Here is a 20,976-nt window from a genome sequence, read left to right on the forward strand (position 1 = left end):
AGTTAGGCACGCCTATTATTGGCGGACAGCTAGTTAGCCACGCCTTCTCCCGGCTGACAGCCCTGGCTGGTCACGCCCATCAGTAATGGAAGGATTTTGTGATGTCACGATGATCCAGCAAAACAAAGGGGGTTCCCCCGGCCGCAGCACATTCTGGAAGGCCTGTGTGTGGGGGCAGCGGCTGAGTCATGTGCTGGGAACCAGGGAAGCCAATATGGACACTGGTATTTCCATGTTTACAGTCAGCTGAGGGTCTGGTGCAGGATGATTTTTTTTTAATTTATTTATATATCTACACACATTAATTATATATATATATATGTCATTTTGTCTTTGGAGATGCTCTGCGGCACTTACAGATATGACAGTGTGTCTATTCCTTGTGCAGAGCATCTTGCCTTTGAAGATGCTCTGCGGCACTTACAGATCTGGCAGTGTGTGTATTCCTCTGTACAGAGCATCTTTACCTTGGAGACGCTCTGCGGCTCCGTCCTTGTGCTGCTCCCCCAGAACCCTGCTCTGTTGCCATAGCTTGTGTTTCGGCCTGTGTTCTGATCTTGGTATTCTGACCCCGGACGGTTATTGGACTTCTCTCTGCCCGCTCTCTATTCCTGTAGTGCATTCCTATCTTGGACCCTGACCATTATCTGACTACATCTTTGCTTGCTCCCTTTATCTACTACTGCTCTTCTGGTATTGTGACCCTCGGATTGTGCCCTGACTACGTCTCTGTTTACCCCTTCTGATTATACCTGCCCTCCTGTTACCAGACCCCGGCTTTCCTGACTACGTCTCTGTTTACCCCTTCTGATTATACCTGCCCTCCTGTTACCATTACCCCTTCTGATTATACCTGCCCTCCTGTTACCAGACCCCGGCTTTCCTGACTACCCTTCCGTTCATGCGACCCCGTAAGGTACAAGCGGTACAATATGCAGTTATGTAAGCAGCAGTTCATGCCCTAGTGCCAACACGCGTGGCTGACATACTACCCCGCAGTCTTGTATGATCCCACAGTGCAGTGGATCAGCCCTGGTAGAAGGGTTACGTCAGGGTGGGCTTTTGAGAATAACGCTATCACTGATAACAAGCCAAAATTTTTAGGTTTTTTTTATGAAAATATAAAAACAAAGCATATTAGTAAGCTTCTGGACTCTATGTCCTCCTAAACATGTATAGTGACCTGTGGGACTAATGACCTATTTAAAGAACAGGGGTTCATTATTTGGCTGCTTTAAGTAACTCCTATAGGTTTTGGTCTTCCCAAATGGTCCACACTAAGCTCCATCCCCTACACCCACTATAGCATCTATACTGTCTGTGCCAGATCAGTGCCATCCCTAAAATGACCTGACATGTAAATTGCGGGGAGTCCCCCATTTCTGTTATTGATGGGGCTAATGGTGCCAGTGGTATCTGCCGTGTAATGGATATGAAATAACGGAAATAAAACAGTGTGAAAAGACCTTTACCAAATGATTTTCGCTAATGCAGTTTGAAACTACGCGCGCCCCCCCAAAAAAAAAACAAAAAAAAAAAACCCACTCCCTATTTTCACCCACATAGCTTTTAATTTTGGCTGATATTGTTGATTGGAAAATGTCAAACTAGACCTCAGGCAGGAGCGGGGTGGGTGCAACTTCAATACCGAGAACAGGATAGCAGAATTTACAAAAAGTGGGTCAGTGAGTTTTCAAAAGCTGATGATACATTTTGGAGAAGTCAGAACCCCCTTGGAGGGGCCCCATTGTTATGTTGTTGCTTCCCATGATCATGTGCTGCACAGCTCTGGCCTTGGGTTCTTATTACAGCAGGGGTATATGGATCTTGTACGCAGCACTTCTGCGGAGTCATGTTATGGTATATGGATCTTGTACGCAGCACTGCTGCGCAGTCATGTTATGGTATATGGATCTTGTACGCAGCACTGCTGCGGAGTCATGTTATGGTATATGGATCTTGTACGCAGCACTGCTGCGCAGTCATGTTATGGTATATGGATCTGGTACGCAGCACTTCTGCGGAGTCATGTTATGGTATATGGATCTGGTACGCAGCACTGCTGCGGAGTCATGTTATATATGGATCTGGTACGCAGCACTTCTGCCGAGTCATGTTATAGTATATGGATCTGGTACACAGCACTTCTGCGGACTCATGTTATGGTATATGGATCTTGTACGCAGCACTGCTGCGGAGTCATGTTATAGTATATGGATCTTGTACGCAGCACTGCTGCGGAGTCATATTATAGTATATCGATCTGGTACACAGCACTGCTGCGGAGTCATGTTATAGTATATGGATCTGGTACACAGCACTGCTGCGGAGTCATGTTATAGTATATCGATCTGGTACACAGCACTGCTGCGGAGTCATGTTATAGTATATCGATCTGGTACACAGCACTGCTGCGGAGTCATGTTATGATATATGGATCTGGTACGCAGCACAGCTGCGGAGTCATGTTATGGTATATGGATCTGGTACACAGCACTGCTGCGGAGTCATGTTATGATATATGGATCTGGTACGCAGCACTGCTGTGGAGTCATGTTATGATATATGGATCTGGTACGCAGCACTGCTGTGGAGTCATGTTATGGTATATGGATCTGGTACGCAGCACTGCTGTGGAGTCATGTTATGATATATGGATCTGGTACGCAGCACTGCTGTGGAGTCACGTTATGGTATATGGATCTGGTACGCAGCACTGCTGTGGAGTCATGTTATGATATATGGATCTGGTACGCAGCACTGCTGTGGAGTCATGTTATGGTATATGGATCTGGTACGCAGCACTGCTGCGCAGTCATGTTAGGGTATATGGATCTGGTACGCAGCACTGCTGCGGAGTCATGTTATGATATATGGATCTGGTACGCAGCACTGCTGCGGAGTCATGTTATGGTATATGGATCTGGTACACAGCACTGCTGCGGAGTCATGTTATGATATATGGATCTGGTACGCAGCACTGCTGTGGAGTCATGTTATGATATATGGATCTGGTACGCAGCACTGCTGTGGAGTCATGTTATGGTATATGGATCTGGTACGCAGCACTGCTGTGGAGTCATGTTATGATATATGGATCTGGTACGCAGCACTGCTGTGGAGTCACGTTATGGTATATGGATCTGGTACGCAGCACTGCTGTGGAGTCATGTTATGATATATGGATCTGGTACGCAGCACTGCTGTGGAGTCATGTTATGGTATATGGATATGGTACGCAGCACTGCTGCGCAGTCATGTTAGGGTATATGGATCTGGTACGCAGCACTGCTGTGGAGTCATGTTATGATATATGGATCTGGTACACAGCACTGCTGCGGAGTCATGTTATGGTATATGGATCTGGTACACAGCACTGCTGCACAGTCATGTTATGGTATATGGATCTGGTACGCAGCACTGCTGCGGAGTCATGTTATGATATATGGATCTTGTACGCAGCACTGCTGCACAGTCATGTTATGGTATATGGATCTGGTACACAGCACTGCTGCGGAGTCATGTTATGGTATATGGATCTGGTACACAGCACTGCTGCACAGTCATGTTATGGTATATGGATCTGGTACACAGCACTGCTGCGGAGTCATGTTATGGTATATGGATCTGGTACACAGCACTGCTGCACAGTCATGTTATGGTATATGGATCTGGTACACAGCACTGCTGCGGAGTCATGTTATGGTATATGGATCTGGTACACAGCACTGCTGCACAGTCATGTTATGGTATATGGATCTGGTACACAGCACTGCTGCGGAGTCATGTTATGGTATATGGATCTGGTACACAGCACTGCTGCGGAGTCATGTTATGGTATATGGATCTGGTACACAGCACTGCTGCGGAGTCATGTTATAGTATATGGATCTGGTACGCAGCACTGCTGCACAGTCATGTTATGGTATATGGATCTGGTACACAGCACTGCTGCGGAGTCATGTTATGGTATATGGATCTGGTACACAGCACTGCTGCACAGTCATGTTATGGTATATGGATCTGGTACGCAGCACTGCTGCGGAGTCATGTTATGGTATATGGATCTGGTACGCAGCACTGCTGTGGAGTCACGTTATGGTATATGGATCTGGTACGCAGCACTTCTGCCAAGTCATGTTGCCCGTTCACTCCTGACATGGGCAGGATCAGGGGATCATATGAACACTACTTGTGACACTTTTATAGGCCACCAGTGTATATCCAAAATATCTAGGTCAATAGTTTAGCTTATGGCTTATTTACGGTCATCACAAGTTGTCGTTACAAATAAGTGTCCGACCATGTAACAGATCACATAGGGATCTAAGGATTGTTCATCCATGTTAATGTCCCGGACAATCCCATCAATGACTATGGATGTGATAACAGCTCCCGTAGGTGCAATGCGGACGACGTATAATACTTTTCTTTATATATATTTAATTTATTACTTTAATATATGGTTTAAACAAACTTTACATAAATATGGAAAAGTGAGCGCCTCTGTGCTGTGGTCACCTCGCTCATGGATACTATTGGGGTATATGGCAGACTTTTGTCACCTGCTTGTCTTGTGCTATAAACTGTGCAGTCACCGCAGGCCGCACCAGGTAGCCCGGCTGAGTCACTCCGGCCTCACTTCATGACTTCATAGTTTGCACATGTCACTTCTATAATGATCCCTACAGCAGAGGATAGCTGGGTGCGGGTCAGGTGACTGTGAGTCATCGGCACACGGCGCTCCAGCTCTACTGTCCAAGGTACATTGGTTGCGGCTGCTTTCATCAGACCAGAACATGTTATGCACAAACCTCATTTTCTTTTTTTCCTATGACCCATTTTAATACTTTTATATATCATTCTGCTTTGTGCGATTCTTCAAAATAATTTATTTATAAAAAGCTGCGGTTTTATTAACAACTCGATTTGAAAATTAAAAAAAAAAATAGTAGATATATTATAAATATATTGATACATTCTAAAAGGGGCTTCCACCAATATTTGATTAGTCATTTGAATAAGGTATAGAACACAGTGAGGCTATGTTCACACAGGGCATTTTTTTAGTGCGTTTTTTTCCTGATCAAACCCTGATCTTGTGGCAGATGTCTTCTGGGGTCTCCTGGTGTTTTTTTTTAGTTTTTGGTATGGTTTTTGGCCAGGCTTTTATGGTGTTCTTACAGCATTTTTTGCACTTCTGTGAAGTCCAGACCCACGGGGGTTCAAAAGTGCCTGAGTGCCGAGCCTAGGGTGGGACTGACCTGAATCCGGCACTCGAGTAATAAAAAAAAAAATACAAGCATGCTATACTTTACCAGTCTAAGGCTACTTTCACACATCAGTTTTTTTCCATCAGGCACAATCCGGAAAAAAACGGGTAAAACGGATCCGGCGCCGGATCCGTTTTATCCCCATTCATTTGTATTAGTGCCGGATTGTGCCTGATGGCCTTGCGTTGCATCCGGCTTTTGTCGGATCCGTCATAATTGATGGCGGCCGGAGGGAACAAATCTTGTAACGTTTTTTTGTCCGGCAAAAAAACCCGCATTGCGCCAGATCCGGCGCGATACGGCGTGTTTTACAATGGAAGCCTATGGACGCCGGCAAAAAACGGATGCGGCTGCCGGACTCGTTTTTGTAAACTGAGCATGCTCCAATGTTTTGAAAAAACGGATCCAGCAAAAAAAAATGGACAAAACGGATGCAAAAACGAATGCAAAACGGATCCGTTTTTTTACGCATCCTGCATAACGGATCTGTTAAAAAACGGATCCGGTGGATACGGTTTTGACATTTTTTATCGGATCCGTTAGATCAGGAAAAAAAGGATTGTGCCTGAATGCAGAAAACTGATGTGTGAAAGTAGCCTAAGGCTAGGTTCACATTTCCGCTGTTTTGCATCAGTCACATGCGTTGCTTGACGCATGTGACTGATACATTGTACAACGGATGACAAAGAACAGAATTTTCTTTGTCGGACTCCGTTGTGTGCGGGGGCAGAGCGCGAGGGGGCAGAGTTCGGGGTGGGTGGAGCCGAGCGAGGCCGTGGCTGAGGACGTCAGTGCTGCGGGGACTGCAGGGCTGGGGACAGGTGTGTGTGTGAGGAAAAAGTGTGTGAGTACATGCTGAGTGCGGGAGGAGGCGGAGCCGAGCAGGGAAGTGTCGGGCTCCATGCACAGCCAGGGTAAATAACGGGTAAAAGCAAAGCACTTTTTGCTTGGTTACCCGATATTTATCTTGGTTACCAGCGTACACCGCTTAGCGCTGGCTCCCTGCACACGTAACCAGTGTAAATATCGGGTAACTAACCAAAGCGCATTGCTTGGTTACCCGATGTGTATCCTGGTTACGTGTGCAGGGAGCCAGAGAGAGCATGCGCAGCAAAATCCTATGGATCGCGCTGCTCAAAAAACGTTACATGCTGCGTTGCTCCCGCCCGGCGGTCAGTTAAAAAACGACTGACCGCGATGCAGCTGATGCAACGCACCATCATTAGTCGCAATCCGTCACTAATATAAGTCTATGGGGAAAAACAGGATTCCTGCAAAATATTTTGCAGGATACCGTAATTCCTCAAGGCAATGGATTGTGACTGATGCAAAACAATGGAAATGTGAATTTAGCCTAAGGCATCGCTGTACCTGCTCGGTAGATGCTAGAGTGTACGGGCTCCTTCCAGGTATGATGTCATTTCTACATGCCCCAATCACATAAGGGGGTGCAGCACCCCGTTGCATGATTATAGGGGAAGGGAGAAAACATCGCCATGCTCACTAATCAAGCCGGTAATGCCCACTAAGGCCGGTTTCACACATCCGGCATTTCGCCGGATTGCCTCCGGCACACTCTAGTACAGTGCAATACAGTACAATGGCATCGCGGCAACCTCCGGTCACATGCTGTCATGTGACTGGAGCATGTGACCAGAGCTTGCCGCAATGCCATTGTACTGTATTGCACTGTACTGGAGTGTGACGGATCCGGCAAAGCGGCGAAATGCTGGATGTCTGAAACCGGTCTAACCTGGAAGGAGCCCGTACACTCTAGGCTCATCCATACCTGCTCCCGCAGTCCCTCCTACTTCTGGGGCCGCTCATTAGCTCCCTGCATATTCACTGCTTTCCCCGCCCACTGGCATGTGTGATTGGTTGCAGTCAGACGGGCCCCCAGTCTGTGTGAGTGTCTGACTGCAACCAATCACAGACCTGGTCTGTGGGTCTATCGTACAGTAATAAATAAATCGACGTAGAGTCCTCTCCCATATTATGATACCCAACACCGATTAAGCATATGGCTACAGGCTGCACCACCCAGCAGTGTGCTTATTTTGGCTGTGTATCAAAATAAGAGGCTGTTTCTTTATCATTTAAATAAATAATGAAAGAAAACCGCATGCGGTCCCCCCCAGTTTTGGTACCCAGCCAAGATAAAGCCCGATACCTGGCGGATGGTGTTCTCAGGCTGGGGAGACCCAGCCTAAAAATAGCAGCCTGCAGCTACCCAGGATTGTCGCTTCCATTAGATGCGACAATCCCAGCACTTTACCCAGCTCTTCCCGATTGCCCTGGTGCGGTGGCAATCGGGGTAATATCAGGGGTTAATCGCCGCTCACAGGGTATCTGGGAGTCCACCCGTCACTAGGGTGAAAAAGCAAAACAAAACCGCTGAAAAAATGGACATATTTATTCTTTTAATAACGCAGCATAAACCAGGGTGGTTCACAAAACCATCAGGAAAACACCGCAAGTGTTTGTGTGTGTGTGTGTGTGTGTGTGTGTGTGTGTGTGTGTGTGTGTGTGTGTGCACGAGATTTCTGTAATCTCATAGACTTTGCTGGGACTGTGAAAGACAACATTATATTAGCATGGAGTGCATAAAAGCAAGGCAAAAACCATTCGGCAAAAACGCCCTGTGTGAACATAACCTTAAACCTAAATCCTGACAGAAACCTCAGTGTGTGAACATTGTGTAACAGTGCATGTGGAAAATCCCTTTAAGGCATTAACCTCTTCAATACCTGGCGATTTTCCGTGTTTTACCTCCTTTTATTTAAAGAGCCATAACTTTTTACCTTTTCCGTCAATATAGCCATATGGGGGCTTGTTTTTTACGGGACGGGTTGTACTTTTGAATGACACTATTCATTCTGCCACATTTTGTACTGAAAACGGGAAAAAAAAGTGCGGTGAAATTGCAAAAAAAAAAAGTGCTATTCCACAGTTATATTTTGTTTTTTTTATTCACCATGTTCACTATATGGTAAAACTGAAGTGTCAGTATGATTCCTCATGTCAGTACGAGTTCGTAGATACCAAACATGCATAGTTTTATTTTTATTTAAGTGGTAAAACAAATTCAGATATTTGTAAAAAAACAGACAAAAAAACCCAAAAACGCTTTTGTTACCATTTTCCGAGATCCGTAATGTTCTCTTTTTTTGGGATCTGGGATCAATGACGGCTTATTTTTTTAATTTTGAGCTGTCGTTTTTAATTATACCATTTTTTGGTAGATGTGATGTTTTGATTGCTTGTTATTGCAATGTTGCGATGACCAAAAAAAACGTAATTCTAGAATTTTGATTTTTTTTTCGTTACGCCCTTTCCTGATCAGATTCATTTTATGTTTTCATAGATCGGACATTTCTGAACGCGGCAATACCAAATATGTATTTTTTTATGATTTTATTTTCAATGGGGCAAAAGGGGGGTGAGTTGAACTTTTTTTTTTTGTATTTTTTTAAAACTTTTTTTTTTACACTTTTTATTATTTTTACTAGTCTCCTTAGAAGACTTGAAGCTGCGATCATCTTACACTGAAAAGATGTACCCTGTATAATAAAAACTGGAGGCAGCCTTATTTTTCGGGTAGCACGCGCCCCGTAACCCAGAAGATAGAAGATATAAAAGGGGATTTTTGCAAAATAACTCCTCATCCAGGAGGCATACAGGTATGGCTAATTTCACCTCTATGCTACATGTATGTCCATATTAATAACTAAAAAAATGCAAAAGGGTGACAGATTCCCTTTAAAGTCTCAGACAACCCCATCAATGACTATGGATATGATAAAAGCTCCTGTAGGTGCAATGTGGAGGAGGGACATGCTCCTAATGAAATACTAAAATATATGGTTTAAACAAACTTTACATAAATAAGGAAAAGTGAGCTCCTCTCTATTGTGTTCACCTCGCTCAGACATATTCATAGATACTATTGGTATATACAGCAGACTTTTGTCACCTGCTTGTATTGTGCCAGAAACTGTGCAGTCACCACAGGCCGCACCAGGTAGCCCTGCTGAGTCACTCCGGGCCTCACTTGCATGACTGTTATAGTTTGCTTCCACAGATTCAATAGACATCGTAGGACATTTCATCATTTGATTAAGTTGGAACTGTGAGGATTTTTTTTAATTAATAAAATTGGTGAACCAGGGAGTGTGGTGAAGTCTTTATTCAAATAAACTATTTTTTTCCTGTGTATGTGAGGCGTCCACAGGGCCTCAGGGCTACTCGTCACCGGGTCAGTGGTATTTGGGGTTGCTGTGAATGGCCTGACCCGGCTCCGTGGCCCCGTCGGTGTAAAAAAAAGGGTGACCGGTATAGGGGATGATGGGGGTTTGCTTTGCAGCGCCACCCGTGGTATGCCACCAACGACCAGCCGCCGCTGCGAGATGTTGCTCTCCTCCGGGGCGGATGGTAATGCAACTCAGATGGTCCAGCTCCCCACAGGCAGAGCTAGGCCCCAGAGAAGACGATGGTAGGGGGTAGCGGCCGCTGGCGCCGGAGCGCGGGGCGACGGCAATGATAGGACGACACCAGGACTGCGGACAAAGTTCTTTAACTCACAGTCAGGTCGTCACCCTTGGAGTGCCGGTTTCCGCCGTGATGGGCACCAGCCGATCCCGTATGATTCAGACGCACCACCGGTGTTGTGGAGTGGAGTGTGAGAACTTCCTTCCTTGCGCTCTGTAGTGTGGATCCCCGTGGCTTTAAGCTACTTGGGGACCCCTTTGTCCTTGGGTTTAGTTCCTGTCCCGTTCGCAGGCAGTGCGAATCAACTGTGGGCCCGACCGTGGTCTTGACTCCTGGCTCTATATGCTGCTGTGCCCCGGAACCTCTGTGGTGTGCAATGGGACGTGAAATCCCCCTTCCCTGCAGATTCTGATGGCGCAACGTGGAGTGTATGCCACCCTAGGACTCTGCACCCTGACTGCACCAGTCCTGAAGGGGCTGTTATGCACACCCCTTGGCTACCGTGTTGCTCCTTTGTCTCGCCAGCTCCACCGGTCGTCTCCTGCTTCTTCCAGTCTGCCCAGTCCTAACTGAGGTAGCTCTGAAGCACTCCCCTCAGTGGCCGTGGTGCTGCGAGTCCATGATGTCCTGGCACTCTCTTCCTCTTTCCCCCTGAGGGAGCTCTAAAGCACTCCCCTCGGTCAGTCTCTCTGAGGGAGCTCTGAGATGCAGGAGAAGCAGGGTTGCTGAGGGGTGTGCTTCAGACTGTTCTGAGGTAAAAATATTAAAGATGACAGCATTCCTCTGGGTGAACAATAAAAAATATTTTTATTCCATCAGATGAAACAGCAGCAACGTTTCGACCTTGTGGTCTTTGTCAAGCATCCCTTTGCTGCCCCCACCTTCCTGATGACTCACTAGTGGCTGAGGAAGTCCTGTTGACATGGTGACCATCTCTTACCCAGTTCTAGTGGGAAAGTGATGTAAGTGATGAACACCAGTGGTTAACCTCTTCCTTACCCGGGATCACCTTAAGTGAGATGCTGTCACGTCCCCATCGGAGTCCGCTCCTGCGACTTCTACTCCGATCGCCAGACGACGCCATGTTCCCACCATGGATAGTGCTGGTGATGGGAGAGGAGTCGGTGCCCGTGGTTCTGCGGAGCACAGTGTCACGTCCCCACCGGAGTCCGCTCCTGCGACTTCTGCTCCGATCGCCAGACGACGCCATGTTCCCACCATGGATAGTGGTGGTGATGGGAGAGGAGTCGATGCCCGTGGCTCTGCAGAGCACAGGCTCCGCTCATCCACTAGGCTGGGTTTCCCTGGAACCTGCAGTACCACTGGCTGACTGTAGGTGGCGTGTGTCTCCCGGCTGAAGTGGCCAACATTCACCTGCAGCCTATGGGAAGACACTACACCCTTCTTATTCCCTCTCCTGTCACATGATCACTGCCAGTGATAGTTCTGTTCTCCTGGCTCATGTGCTGTCTGTATTGTGATTCCTGTGCGTTGACCTTGCTTGTGTTTGACAGTCCTGCCTGTCATTTTTGTACCTTGCTGCCAGTTCCGGATTTGACCCCTGCTTTGTCTCCTTACTATGCCCTTGCCTGCCGATTCTGTTCCTGTTTTGAATCTCCTGGATTTTGACCCTGATGACCACGGACTACAGTCTACCACAGGTAGCGATCTCTGAGGCTCTGTGTAATTCCAAATCCCTGTACAGGGGTTAAAGGGAACCTGTCAGCAGAAATTTCCCCTAAAACCTAAAAGCTTCCCCCTCTGCAGCTCCTGGGCTGCATTCTAGAAAGGTCCCTGTTATTATTGTGCCCCCTTTCTGACCAAAATACAGAGTTTATAAAGTGGTACCTTTTTGGATTTGGATTCTGTAAATGTGACACGGGGGCGGGCTGCCTGGCGTCCGTTATTCTGCCTCCTGCCGCTTTAGGCCGTCCCCCATCACTCCTTTCCATAGCTGTGGACGCCGCCCAGTGCTCCACAGGTCCCCGCGCATGCCCAGTGCTCATCTCTCGTGGATGAGCACTGTGCCCAGTGTCACCGCTGGTGACGTGCGCGCAGGCATTAGATTATGGGCGGTGCTGTGATGTTTATTACCAAGCAACCGCCCATAATCGCGGGACCGCGCTTTCCCCCTCGGCGTCCTTCGTTCTGCGCAAGCGCGGTGCTGCTGACCCCACGTCACCTCCTTCCCATCTTGCCCTGAGGCAGGAAATAGAAGGAGGTGACGTGGGGTCAGCAGCACCACACTTTCGCAGAACGAAGGACGCCGAGGGGGAAAGCGCGGTCCCGCGATTATGGGCGGTTGCTTGGTAATAAACATCACAGCACCGCCCATAATCTAAAGCCTGCGCGCACGTCACCAGCGGTGACACTGGGCACAGTGCTCATCCACGAGAGATGAGCACTGGGCATGCGCGGGGACCTGTGGAGCACTGGGCGGCGTCCACAGCTATGGAAAAGAGTGATGGGGGATGGCCTAAAGCGGCAGGAGGCAGAATAACGGACGCCAGGCAGCCCGCCCCCGTGTCACATTTACAGAATCCAAATCCAAAAAGGTACCACTTTATAAACTCTGTATTTTGGTCAGAAAGGGGGCACAATAATAACAGGGACCTTTCTAGAATGCAGCCCAGGAGCTGCAGAGGAGGAAGCTTTTAGGTTTTAGGGGAAATTTCTGCTGACAGGTTCCCTTTAAAAGGTTGCAGAGTTCTTGGGGTCCTGCTTTGTGAGCGGCTTTTCACTAGATTCCCCTTACAGCCAGTCTGAGTCTGTGGCTCCTATCTGTAATACTATTGTATGTTTTGAGGATTTCGATAGCGTTAGGGCAATGACAGCCAGAGACGAGTTTGTGGTACAAGATGTTTTTATGATATGTAACCACGGTAGATACACAACGGAAATACACAGTATAACAAACACAAAAATAATACCTTTCTGAAACGGAGCGAAGGGGATTCCCGGGGCCACGCACCGGACTCCCCCAGGGAGACCACCAGAGCGAACCCCTATACAGGGACTGTCCGGCAATCAACCCCGGAAGGCCTAAATGCGCCGCAGCCGGGACACAAGGGGCAAGCGGTAAAGTCCAGAAGTGTCCGTACGGAATGAAAGTCCAGAATGGTTATGAACCGGAAGAAACCGGGCAGACGTGCTGACAAAAGACGGCAGACGGAGTCCGGGCACAGTTTGCAGAAACCGGGTATGGTCCAGAGTCGGTCGGTAGATTTCCAGGAGGATCCAAAGGTAATCAAGTAGCAGCAGCAGCAAAGCAGGAGCACACAGCAAGCAGTATACTCAGGCACTGGACTAAGCTTAGAGGCGGCCTTTTAAGCAGCTGGACAGGAAGTAGGGCAACAGAACACAAAACTCCATGTTAACCGAGGGCAAGCTTTTTCAAAAGAGGACTGGAAAACCCGGAAACCTGACACTATCATGCATTACAGATGCAATACCCTGTGGCGACTGAAGCCTCAAAGGCGCCACATATGCATGTTTTTTAACTGTACACTTATCGGGTTACTAATGGGGGTGTCTGATAGACGTCTCTCCATTACTAACCCCTGGGCTAATGCAAGCTGTCAATGCACAGCTGACATCAACCCCAGAAATATTAGCCCAATTGTCACTGCACAATTGGGAAGAGCCGGGCAAAGTGCCAGAATTGTCAGATCTAATGGATGCGCTACTTCTGGGACAGCTGAGGTCTGTTATTTTTAAGTTGGGAAGGGCCAAATAAGGGAGTTAACAACAAAAAATTCCTAAAACATACATTTTATTAAATATACATTAAAAACACAATGAGTGAGTGTATTTAGTGAAAAAAAACTCTATAAAAAAGTAACCAGACAGGAACCAGTTAATGTGGGGAGTAGGTGAGATGGTAGGTATAGAAGATATACAAAATCTAAATGGCCCTAAAAATGCCCCTAAGAGCTGACCCTGCCTTGCCGCAGAGGTCGACACCCTCAGAAAGCGGAAATGGCGCCCCTGCTCACCGTAGACTCACCCTCGGAAGCCCTATAGGAATCCCTAAACTAGAGCCTGCTGGTTCCAAACTATCCACAAGCCACTGGTTTGACTATAAACGGTTAAATAACCAAGCTCAAAAACGTAATGATAACAATAGATGTATCCACTACAAAATACCAAACTGAGTCATTCAAATAGCTAGGGTTACTGGTGCGCACCAAAGCACCCAGCAGGAATGAATGGGCGGCGTCCTGAAGTATGAAATTGAGCGATGGGGGACGGCGTAAAGCAGCAGGAGGCAGGATAACGGACACCAGACAGCCCTCCCCCGTGTACGATTAACAAGATTTGCATAGGAAAAGGTACCACTTTATAAAGTATTTATTTTGGTCCAAAAGGGGGCACAATAACAACAGGAACATTGCTAGAATGCAGCCCACGAGCTGCAGAGGGGGAATCTTTTAGGTTTAGTGCAAAATTTCTGCTGACAGGTTCCCTTTAAATAGATGCAAAAATTACAAAGTGCCTTTATGTTCTAGTATTTCACACGATTCTTTGAACTTTGCATATCATGAATATCAAAAACATAAAACGTTAAGAGTAACCAGGCCTAAAGTTTCTAATACACAAGATATACTGTATATTTTTATATGGAGGATGGGTCTTCTGTGAAGTAAGAGATAAAGACTGATGATTATCACAACCAATCCTCATTCAGGCTCCATAAATAGCAACTGTGTGCTGTTGACAACACTATATGGAGCAGCTGTGATTTCATTGTCTCTATCACACTACTTATGTATTCTACCATGGACGATCACACAAGATACATGGCTACATGCAGTCCCAAGAGTATAATGAACATTTTTTGGGTGCAGTCATCTCTAAGAAATACTCGATTTTTTTTTTGCAACTACAGTAGCTAAAGTCCTCATTGTACAAGTAAGCGGCCATGAATCTGAAGAATCTGCGCCTTTCATAGGATCAGTACCTGGCACTTGTTGTGTAGAACTTTACTTGCATTCTACCTTCTTTCCCAACGGTTTTCTACAGCGTTCTATTGTTACTAAGGAAACGGAATGTCATGGAAACCTTTTCTATCCTGACAAAGGCCCCTGGGGTGAGCTAGATCTGGAGTTAAATCTGTGAACCTTCTTTTCCATGTACACAGGTTATATAGGGTGAAGCGGTTCTCCTGTACATCATATATAAAAGGGAAAATAACCCTGCCATTTCCTAACATAATCTCTGTGGTTGTGGAAACATAAGATGTTACATGGTTGTGGGATATATAGTCGCTTAAAGGGGTTGTCCAGTGTTTAGCTACAATTCTGAAGTCACACTATATAATTGTAGACTTGGGAATCATCACAATAGGCATACTGTCAGGATTCTCCGGTGCTGGTGGCAAGAGAGGTAGGTAATGTGACCTCAAATCTCCGATTTGCACATTTCAACTAGATGTATCCTGTCTTGTTTACAAAACTTGCATTGAGCGAGGACGGATACAGTCTAGTCGGCATGTGACAGTATGCATGCAAATCACATATTTGCGGGAAGAGTATCCTTACAGTGTGCAGATACTCACAGCGCATAGTGTGAGGATTCACTACTGGACAACCCCTTTAAAGAAGTTACACCACAAGCAATATTTATCTCCAGTGAGGTATTACCAAAGGTAACAGATCATAATGCGGCGTGAGATGAGGAGCCCTATCCCCTCAACAATATCTGAATCCTCAGAAGGGTCTGTCAGCTCATTTATTCACTATTTGGCCAGCGTCTTGATGTAGCAGGTGTATTGACGTCACTAGATCGTCCCTACTGTGCGGAGCCACACACAGCACAAACAAGAATGGGGCTAGATGAGTGGTTTTATCCATTTTTCTAATTTTGTCAGTGCACAATTATACCTGGGGAGCAGGACGACGATACTGTGGGGGCATTATACTGCATGACGGGAACTGTGAGGCATCATACTGTATCTGCAGGAGTTGCTAAAGAGATGCTAAATTCATTCATAAATTTGGTTGGGCAGCTAGGACCCGACAGGGCCACACTGGTTGGGCAGCTGGGACCCGGCAGGGCCACACTGGTTGGACAGCTGGGACCCGGCAGGGCCACACTGGTCGGGCAGCTGGGACCCGGCAGGGCCACACTGGTCGGGCAGCTGGGACCCGGCAGGGCCACACTGGTCGGGCAGCTGGGACCCGGCAGGGCCACACTGGTCAGGCAGCTGGGACCCGGCAGGGCCACACTGGTCGGGCAGCTGGGACCCGGCAGGGCCACACTGGTCGGGCAGCTGGGACCCGGCAGGGCCACACTGGTCGGGCAGCTGGGACCCGGCAGGGCCACACTGGTCAGGCAGCTGGGACCCGGCAGGGCCACACTGGTCGGGCAGCTGGGACCCGGCAAGGCCACACTGGTTGGGCAGCTGAGACCCGGCAGGGCCACACTGGTTGGGCAGCTGGGACCCGGCAGGGCCACACTGGTTGGGCAGCTGGGGCCCGGCAGGACCACACTGGTTGGGCAGCTGGGACCATCCATAGTTCTCCATATATTATAATGCACCCTCCAGCATCCTCCATATAATGCACCCCCATTGTCCTCCATATATTATAATGCACCCCCATCGTTCTCCATATATTATAATGAACCCCCATAGTTCTCCATATATTATAATGTACCCTGCATAGTTCTCCATATATTATAATGCACCCTCCCTCATGCTCCACATATTATAATGCACCCCCATAGTTCTCCATATATTATAATGCACCCCCATAGTTCTTCATATATTATAATGCACCCCCATCGTTCTCCATATATTATAATGCACTCCCATAGTTTTCCATATATTATAATGTACCCTCCATAGTTCTCCATATATTATAGTGCACCCTCCCTCATGCCCCACATATTATAATGCTCCCCAGTTGTTTTCCATATATTATAATGCACCCCCATAGTCTTCCATTATTGTATTCATTGATTTAAACAAAACAAAAAAACAAAAACAACTTTAAAGGAATTTGAAACAATAATCAAATCCGGTGATCCACTTATAGAACTATAGTATAGGACACATCCACCATCTTGGATGTAGTACTTGTGTACAGTAGGTAAATGTTGTATTAGTATTAGGCAGTTATGATGACATCACAGGGCACATGACATCATAGACATAATATGACATCACAATGGTAATAGAATGTACAAAGTTTTGCACCAGAGCCACCTTGTGCCACTAGGACCTGACAGCGGAAGGAGACGCGTGCAGGTAGGTGGCTCTTTAGTTATAGGGGGCTGGCAGCTAAAACCTTCTGTAATCAGCTGTTCTTGCTGTGGGGAGTAGCGGCCCCTACAGGACAAATGAAGTATTACGGCCCTTATATTAGGAGGGTGACTATGTAATAGAGGTTTGTGGGGTGTTCCAGAACATAAGCTGCTATTTGCACTGGCACCCACTATGGAGCCCACTCTCAATGACATCCATGTGTATGTACAAAAAAATCCCCCAAAAATTGTGACTACAAAACAATATTTTTCAATTAAAAAAAATCTTTATTATTACATATTAAAATTAAAAACACAGAATAGGGAAGAAAAAGTGCTGATATATGGGATCAGGGTGCAAATTGGTACTATTTAATTCCCGATGTCACTTATGCAAATCAAAATGGTTTCAATAGACAGGACCACCTACAACCTTTTTGCAATTCTAATACCAATTAATTAATATTTCTTTAGAGTGGCCCTGATCTTTGATTTTGGATGTCAGGAGGATCATATTCTATGAAACACCATTTATACAATATGTCACTGCCATTAGTCATTATAAAACTACATAAATAATTTTTATGCTAATTCAACAAATATCCTAAAACATATATATGCACATAAAATACAATAAATACACGGCAAAAATGCCTCTATATAAATATATTATCAATTGATGTAATTTTTCCTTTATATTATATATATTATTGCCCCATTATTAGAATAATTACATATATAAATAGATTTTATATGCATACATAAATATAGAATAATAAATACAAACTCCAGGTGCCTATGTATAAATATATTGCTATCGCTGATGTTAAAAGTTAAAAAAAATGATTTGTGTTTAGTTTAGCACATATATTCTGGATATTGGGTAAATACAGTGCAATATGCTGTATATCAATTCATAGCAATATTATTGTACATTGGCACTTGCACCTTGTATTTATTATTCCATATTTAAATCAATATATATACACCTCAATATACACAGAGACACGGGTGGAGACAACTTTTAGGGTAGTTTTGCCATGTTACGTGGACAAATGACAGCATTTTGGAACAGAAATCGAGTTGCAAATGCTTTTAGTCTCTGGTGTCAGCTCTTTTGCTCCTGTGGAATCTGTGGGTTACCTGAGAGTTGTCGTTTACTGTGGTCAGGAGCACCAATATGGAGTCCTGAGTTTTCCTTTAGTACAAAGGGAACTAGATAATATGGATTAAAATAGAAGGGTCCCTTAAATGTGCGTCTCATGATTTTAAAATGAGGCAGGGGTTTTACCTATTTATTAAATTAACTCTTCCTTGATGTTGTAAACTTGATCCATAACAGCAGTGACCATTCTGACATCACAGGTCACATGATATCACCAACATTCGGTGACATCACAAGTACAATAGAATGTACAAAGTTCTAAACCAGAATCTTTGTGTTTTTAGACCCTGAAGACACAGGAAGGTGACAAGTCCAGGTAAGTATCTTGTCTCGGGGGCCTGCTCACACATTACATAGCTGGGGGGCAGCTAGGACCCGGCAGGGCCACACTGGTCGGGCAGCTAGGACCCGGCAGGGCCACACTGGTTGGGCAACTAGGACCCGGCAGGGCCACACTGGTTGGGCAACTAGGACCCGGCAGGGCCACACTGGTTGGGCAACTAGGACCCGGCAGGGCCACACTGGTTGGGCAACTAGGACCCGGCAGGGCCACACTGGTTGGGCAACTAGGACCCGGCAGGGCCACACTGGTTGGGCAGCTAGAACCCGGCAGGGCCACACTGGTTGGGCAACTAGGACCCGGCAGGGCCACACTGGTTGGGCAGCTAGGACCCGGCAGGGCCACACTAGTTGGGCAGCTAGAACCCGGCAGGGCCACACTGGTTGGGCAGCTAGAACCCGGCAGGGTAGGACTGGGTGGGCAGGGCAGGACTGGGTGGGCAGCAAGGACCTGGCAGGGCTGGACTGGGTGGGCAGCTAGGACCCGGCAGGGCCACACTGGTTGGGCAGCTAGGACCCGCCAGGGCCACACTGGTTGGGCAGCTAGGACCCAGCAGGGCCACACAGGTTGGGCAGCTAGGACCCAGCAGGGACACACAGGTTGGGCAGCTAGGGCCCAGCAGGGACACACAGGTTGGGAAGCTAGGACCCAGCAGGGACACACAGGTTGGGCAGCTAGGACCCAGCAGGGACACACTGGTTCGGCAGCTAGGACCCGGCAGGGCCACACTGGTTGAGCAGCTAGGACCCGGCAGGCACAAACTGGTTGGGCAGCTAACATCCGGCAGGGCCAGACTGAGTGGGCAGCAAGGACCCGGGAGGGCTAAACTGGGTGGGCAGGGCAGTACTGGGTGGGCAGCAAGGACCCGCAAGGCCAGACTGGGTGGGCAGCTAGGACCAGGCAGAGTCACACTGGTTGGGCAGCTAGGGTCCGGCAGGGACACACTGGTTGGGCAGCTAGGAGTCGGCAGGGCCACACTGGTTGGGCAGCTAGGACCCGGCAGGGCCACACAGGTTGGGCAGCTAGGACCCGGCAGGGCCACACAGGTTGGGCAGCTAGGACCCGGCAGGGCCACACAGGTTGGGCAGCTAGGACCCGGCAGGGCCACACTGGTTGGGCAGCTAGGACCCGGCAGGGCCACACAGGTTGGGCAGCTAGGACCCGGCAGGGCCACACTGGTTGGGCAGCTAGGACCCGGCAGGGCCACACTGGTTGGGCAGCTAGGACCCGGCAGGGCCACACTGGTTGGGCAGCTAGGACCCGGCAGGCCCACACTGGTTGGGCAGCTAGGACCCGGCAGGCCCACACTGGTTGGGCAGCTAGGACCCGGCAGGGCCGGACTGGGTGGGCAGCTAGGACCCGGCAGGGCCGGACTGGGTGGGCAGCTAGGACCCGGCAGGGCCGGACTGCGTGGGCAGCTAGGACCCGGCAGGGCCGGACTGGGTGGGCAGCTAGGACCCGGCAGGGCCGGACTGGGTGGGCAGCTAGGACCCGGCAGGGCCGGACTGGGTGGGCAGCTAGGACCCGGCAGGGCCGGACTGGGTGGGCAGCTAGGACCCGGCAGGGCCGGACTGGGTGGGCAGCTAGGACCCGGCAAGGCCGGACTGGGTGGGCAGCTAGGACCCGGCAGGGCCGGACTGGGTGGGCAGCTAGGACCCGGCAGGGCCGGACTGGGTGGGCAGCTAGGACCCGGCAGGGCCGGACTGGGTGGGCAGCTAGGACCCGGCAGGGCCGGACTGGGTGGGCAGCTAGGACCCGGCAGGGCCGGACTGGGTGGGCAGCTAGGACCCGGCAGGGCCGGACTGGGTGGGCAGCTAGGACCCGGCAGGGCCGGACTGGGTGGGCAGCTAGGACCCGGCAGGGCCGGACTGGGTGAGCAGCTAGGACCCGGCAGGGTCGGACTGGGTGGGCAGCTAGGACCCGGCAGGGCCGGACTGGGTGGGCAGCTAGGACCCGGCAGGGCCGGACTGGGTGGGCAGCAAGGACCCGGCAGGGCCGGACTGGGTGGGCAGCAAGGACCCGGCAGGGCCGGACTGGGTGGGCAGCTAGGACCCGGCAGGGTTGGACTGGGTGGGCAGCTAGGACCCGGCAGGCCCACACTGGTTGGGCAGCTAGGACCCGGCAGGCCCACACTGGTTGGGCAGCTAGGACCCGGCAGGCCCACACTGGTTGGGCAGCTAGGACCCGGCAGGCCCACACTGGTTGGGCAGCTAGGACCCGGCAGGCCCACACTGGTTGGGCAGCTAGGACCCGGCAGGCCCACACTGGTTGGGCAGCTAGGACCCGGCAGGCCCACACTGGTTGGGCAGCTAGGACCCGGCAGGGCCGGACTGGGTGGGCAGCTAGGACCCGGCAGGGCCACACTGGTTGGGCAGCTAGAACCCGGCAGGGCCACACTGGTTGGGCAGCTAGGACCCGGCAGGGCCACACTGGTTGGGCAGCTAGGACCCGGCAGGCCCACACTG

General features: G+C 48.9%; 1 long non-coding RNA gene across 1 annotated transcript; it reads left to right on the top strand.

Annotated features, from left to right (window-relative positions):
- Nucleotides 1-150: 150 nt before the first annotated feature.
- LOC142301211 (uncharacterized) lies at nucleotides 151-18,937 on the top strand. Its single transcript, XR_012752711.1, has 3 exons — nucleotides 151-224; nucleotides 8,783-8,953; nucleotides 18,456-18,937. It is a non-coding gene; the product is annotated as an uncharacterized LOC142301211 (long non-coding RNA).
- Nucleotides 18,938-20,976: the final 2,039 nt, after the last annotated feature.

Source organism: Anomaloglossus baeobatrachus, chromosome 4 (assembly GCF_048569485.1).
Source record: "Anomaloglossus baeobatrachus isolate aAnoBae1 chromosome 4, aAnoBae1.hap1, whole genome shotgun sequence".
Classification (NCBI taxonomy): domain Eukaryota; kingdom Metazoa; phylum Chordata; class Amphibia; order Anura; family Aromobatidae; genus Anomaloglossus; species Anomaloglossus baeobatrachus.